This window comes from Montipora capricornis, unplaced genomic scaffold (genome assembly GCF_036669925.1).
Source record: "Montipora capricornis isolate CH-2021 unplaced genomic scaffold, ASM3666992v2 scaffold_362, whole genome shotgun sequence".
NCBI lineage: Eukaryota > Metazoa > Cnidaria > Anthozoa > Scleractinia > Acroporidae > Montipora > Montipora capricornis.
Window position 1 is genome coordinate 32,501 of NW_027180095.1, and position 5,588 is coordinate 38,088.

At 39.8% G+C, this 5,588-nt stretch overlaps 1 pseudogene; it reads right to left on the bottom strand.

Moving 5' to 3' along the window:
* Positions 1–3,826: 3,826 nt before the first annotated feature.
* LOC138035376 (uncharacterized) lies at positions 3,827–5,105 on the bottom strand (annotated as a pseudogene).
* Between the last annotated feature and the right edge of the window lie 483 nt (positions 5,106–5,588).

The window sequence follows — 5,588 nt, forward strand, 5'->3', positions numbered from 1 at the left end:
TACAAGGGAGTATCCCCCCCCCCCCCCACTCCGGGGATCAAATCCCGCAGCATCGACGACATTTGTCGGTCGAGTTTTGTTGTGGGTTCTCTGCTTTGCTCTGGTTTCCCCCGTCCTTATAATCCAACCAAATCCAAATTTTGTTCCAATTCGACCAGTATTGGTTATTGGTAATTCAGTCTTTGTTACATTCTCCGCTGTATTTTGTGCAATGCAAACCTAATAGCCCATCTACTTGGCATTCTATACGAAACAGACAAGGCTGACATTAAATCATCTCGACCCAAGAGATCTCAGCTTGTGCTTTTGGTTCATCTATGAAATTGTCACTATATATTATCGAATCTACAACTTACCCCTTTGCGAAATGATCGTCAGCACCACAATGCTAAACAACACACTGAAATAATTGACCGCCATGATTTTATCAGTTGATCTCACGGATCCGACGAGACTCTAGATCGAACTCTACAGAGAAGCAACTAATGATCAATAACGTTCAGCTTTAAGCCTAATGTTCACCGGGCGTTGCTTCAGCGAATTAAATGGTTGTATGAGAAAACATCTAAGCTGTGCACGTCCATCACACTTTAATTTCACGCTTGCCTACCGAACCAAGAGGGCGCCTCAAATCGTTGGCTGTTTTCTCTTATTAAATAGCTCAGTTAAAATCGTACTTTGGATAGAACACAAGTTATAGATTTAGACGTATAAGTGCTGTGATCTTAGTACCTAGTCGTTTCGTCATACTATAATAAATCGAAACAAACAAAGCTAACTTACACCTAACTCTAATATTAGGGCCTGTTTACATGTTGGGTGGGGTAATCCACCACATGTTACCTAACTTACCTGGGGTCCCCCACCTTCATGCAAACAGGCCCTTTATCTCCCAATCCCAGATCTCAACTTGCATTTTTCCCCTTTTGATGCCTTTGTGATTGAGCACTGAACTCGAACACTTCCTTCGTGCCCGCGTCCTTCGTATCTTCGATACACGCAAGCTGATGCATGAACCAATAGCCCACGTTCGATATATCAAAATTCTAACATGACTCCGAGGCTTTAGGGCCAAAATTGTTATTTTTTCAATATATAGCAGACTGTGTATCCCAGTGGTCCTTAGATAATAGGGTTCAACTGAACAGCGAAAAGTGTAAAGAACTTAGAATCTCCTTCACTATAAAGCAGTCTGAGTTCCATCCTATTCTTGTAAATGATAACCAGCTTGATAGTTAGAAGCACAACGCTGCTAGTGGGTGTAATAATTACAAGCGATTTATCATGGAATGAGCACATTAACGAAACTGTAAGAAGGCGTCTAAAAGTTTGTATTTCCTAGTTCAGCTTAAACAGGCAAAGCTTCCATGTAGGGACTTAATCCTCTTTTATACCACATGTGTAAGATCAATCCTACTTTATACAGCGCCTGTTTTCTTTTATGCTCTGCCCAAGTATTTACAGTGTGAGCTGGAGCGGGTCCAAAAAAGGGCATTGTCAATCATTTGCCCCAGTTTGTCTTATGACGAGGCACTTAATGAAGCTGGCATTCCAACCATTATTTCATATTGCGAGGACATATGTGACAAGGCTTTTAAAGCTGCCCTCGGCAAGAAGGATAACAAACTTAACAAGTTATTAGCTGAAGCCAATAAGGCTCCATATTTACTAAGAAAGAAATATTTACTAAGCACTTCCAAAGTGGAACACGGACCGTTTTAAGAACACTTTTATTTTGTCATCGTGCCTAAAGTACAATTAAATGATTTGGTTTGAATGCTTTTATATATTATATGCATGAATTTTTTAATATTTTTAACATTGATGTATTGTAATTTATTCTATTTTTAGTTTAGTTTTATTTGTAAATACGCAATTCAGCCTCTGGCTGCCCATGAATTTATTTTTAATAATCTATCTATCTATCTATCTTGGTATTCTAAACAGACAAACGATTACAGTAAACTCAATCTCAAATCGAACAGAGTTTGTGTATAGCCCATCGATTTAAAGTTTTGTCGCGATACGTTATTGAATTTAAAAATTCTCCCCCTTGAAGCAATTGACCGCCATTGCTTGATCCCTACGATTTTTAAGAACAGTGCAAAAAGGAAAGATGCAACGAACAAATGATTTTTAGGTTTAAGCTGTTACTGGCTTCCTTTCTTCTAGTGTGGGGTCTTTAGCCCTTTTTTGACTGCGAAATATTAAGCATTGCGTAATTTCTCCTTATTTCTCCCCCTTCTCACCTTTTATTAGTCAAAGAACTCTCGGCTGTAGTCTAACGTGCTAGAGATGGTTGTTATTACATTTGAGCCTGCAATCAATCTCAGTAAGCAACTCGAGCGAGGAAATGAGCGGAAACTGGGCCTGAGCGAAGCTGTCGCCTCGTCACCAGTTCCTCGGCTCGTTCGCTCTTTTTCAGTAGTCGCAAAATACATCAGAAAATAGTCACAATAGCTACATTAGCTAATTAAAAGACAGAAAGTTGTTCCCTTGGCCGTCGTATAACTATTTCTTGGCAGACGGCTAGGAGGTTTTAAAATTTTTCTTGTCTCCGAAATCGTGCATGGAAACATGTTCCTCCAACAGCTACCTTGATGTTCGTAAAGTAGAAACCAAACCTACGAAAGCGTTCAGGAGACCGATATTTCATGACGTTTGACTAAAAACCTCTGATAATTGGCTATAAAGAATAAAAAAAACCGTAAACGTGTACGAAGAGTTCATGCTTGGAGACAAAGAATATCAAGCTTTTTCCTGTACGCATTAAGGTGCTGCTATTATAGGTATTTTTGCAAATGACGTGGTTCAATTTCAACAAATTTCACAATAACTTGCAACCCACTCAACGATTTTTTCTCGATTTTTTACGGCTCGAGATTAATCATTGTTAAAACAGCCTCTATTTTTCATTGAAAACTTGCAGAGGAGTTTAAATACAGCCGCCATGCCAATGCTTAGGTGGGAGTGTTGACAAGTGTGAGTCACATTTGTCACGGATACAGCTGTTTCCGAGTTTCACTTGAAAGCATAGTAGAAGTTACTTTGTATCAGTTTAATTACGTTTTTCGAGCGAAAAAGCATCATGCGGTATATTTCAATGATCTGAAAAAAGCTTCCGTTAATAATAAAGGAGTAATAAATCATGTGAAGTGTCTTTTGCTGACAAACCGTTGATACTGTTTGAACATTGTCAAGGTGGTTGACTCTCGATGACTTAAGGAGGCAGTTAACCCTAAATCAGTGGAATCAGATAAAAACTGATAATTTATTTTCAAATTGGCCAAACATAATAAAACTTGGCAGATGCATGCAATGTCAACAGCAGTATTAATTTAGGTACTTTTGATGTCCTGGCAACCAACTATCACCATAGCAACCCTTGTAAACAAATCATGAGCTCTTATTTTAAAACACTGATTTCTTGAAGACTTTTAACTCAATTGACTTAAAAATTGCTGTACACATTCGTAATGTAATGTTCTCTGCAATGAATTACTGATTTTTTGTTTCTTCGACATTCGCAGCACAAAAGGTATAGTATCCATGTTTCCATGGCAACAGTGACAGTTTGCGACTAATTGAGAAATCCGTAATTCATTGCATAGACCATCACTTCAGAAATAAGGACAGAAAATTTCAGCTAATATAGTTAAAAAGCAAGCCAACTGTGCCTGTTTCAGTCCTAAGAAAGGAAATAACTGTAAATCTGGGAAAATGCAAGATAAAGTTGTAAACACAGTAATGTAACACTACATGCTCATAAAGAAAACACCAAGCATAATCTAAATGGATACAAGTAGTCCAGTATGTCCATATTTGATGTGTGAATGTTTTCTCCACCAAAGTTGTTACCAGACTGATTTCAATAAGTCAATTTTGCTCAGTTCTTTCTGTAGCAACAAACTCAACATCTGGGACCACAAACACAACATTAATTTCATTTGTGGCAGTCTCCGCAGGCAAAGTGGCTGTTGGTGACTCTTTCTGAGGGTCTTTTTCTTTTGTTTCTTCTCATCTGTCTCTGGTTTGGAACTTATGCCAAATGCTCCAGTCTGAAAAGCCAGCTTGTCAGCCCTTGACATCCTGCTTGACCTTATTATCTGCCTCCGCTTTAGATACTTGGAGCTGATCTTGTGAGCTTCAGAGGCAATTCTGTCCAGCTACTCCCTTCTCAAGGCTTTCAGCATATTCCTTCCAAGAGAAATTTTACAAGACTTCATCAGAACTGCCTTGCTTGAAGCTCCTGTGTTGAAAACCCCTACAGTTTCACTAACCGCTATCACTACACGCCGCTTTCCGCAGTATTGGCTCTTGGGGAATCTTGACCACAGCTGCCCATTGACACTTTCATTCCGGTTCTGGGTTTGCCCCTGTAAACATCTTTACTGACATGGCAAATACCACACCAATCTTAGAGCTGCCCCTTTTCTGCCAAGTTCCATCTTTATGGAAACAGCAACTTTAGCAATTGAATGGCCGTCAATATCAACCATGCTTTCTTCACCCTCATTGGAGGCTAACTGGCTAAGCCTTTCTGCTGCTTTGCACATCAGTTTCTCAGCATTATTGATGGCTATCCTTTCTATTTGTTTCATATTTTGGTTGTATGCCTTCTTGGTAACTGGAGGTGGAAGTTCCATACTGGCACAGAACTTTGCCAGGCCAGCACGACCCCACTGGTAAGAAGACAACATATACCTCCTGTTCACTTCATAGGCTCCACCACTCTTGCCAACAAGCTTCCTACTTGTTTGCAGAGCAGTGATAGTATGACAAAATGAACATTTGAAATAAAGTAATTCAGCAAGGACGTCTCTGCAGGAGCTGTCTTGAAAAAGCTGGAGCTTTGATTTTGGATTTCGGCATGAGCTACTTCTAGCTGATTTGCTGATACATTTGGATAGTAGCTCAGCATCTGGTAGCTTGAAGCCATGTGCTTTCTCTTCATTTAGATGCTTCGCTGATTTATTACTTTGAGATCGAGTGATGACTTCTTCGCGATCAAAATTCTCGAAAGAACTGTTAATAAGTTTAGGGAAAGCGAAAAAAAAATTTTTTTTAGCTTCCCCACAGGCGGCCCAGAGTCGGAAGGTAAACAACTATAAGGATTTGTATGGGAATCTTGATAACAGACTGAAAAAGATATTTACTCGCAAAAGTTCTCAATAAAAAGCCGTACTTTATTGTCATGGTGAATTTCTTGCTTTTTGTGTGGTTTTTTGCCTGATTGAATGCGATTCAAGCGACTTCTCAAATTCCCGAGTCGTCACTCTTCCCTAAATAAAGGAAGGGCTGGCAACTCATTTCTAACTTACCTCAGATCTCGCCGAAAAAATTCACACTTCTCCGGCATCAGTCATGCTCAAACTCCGGCGATGGCTACACGGATAAATTTACTTCCCCTTGACCAAGTTTCAAGGTCCAGCAGGTATCCATTGCTGAGAAACTGCGAAAAATATTCAAATTTTCAAACTCCTTCGAGGCTCGCTAACAACCAATTTTGACACGGCTGGTCAACGGTTCACTGAGCCTCCATACGGTGAGCGCAAACCTACGCAGATGTACCCATAGTTGGGCAGAGC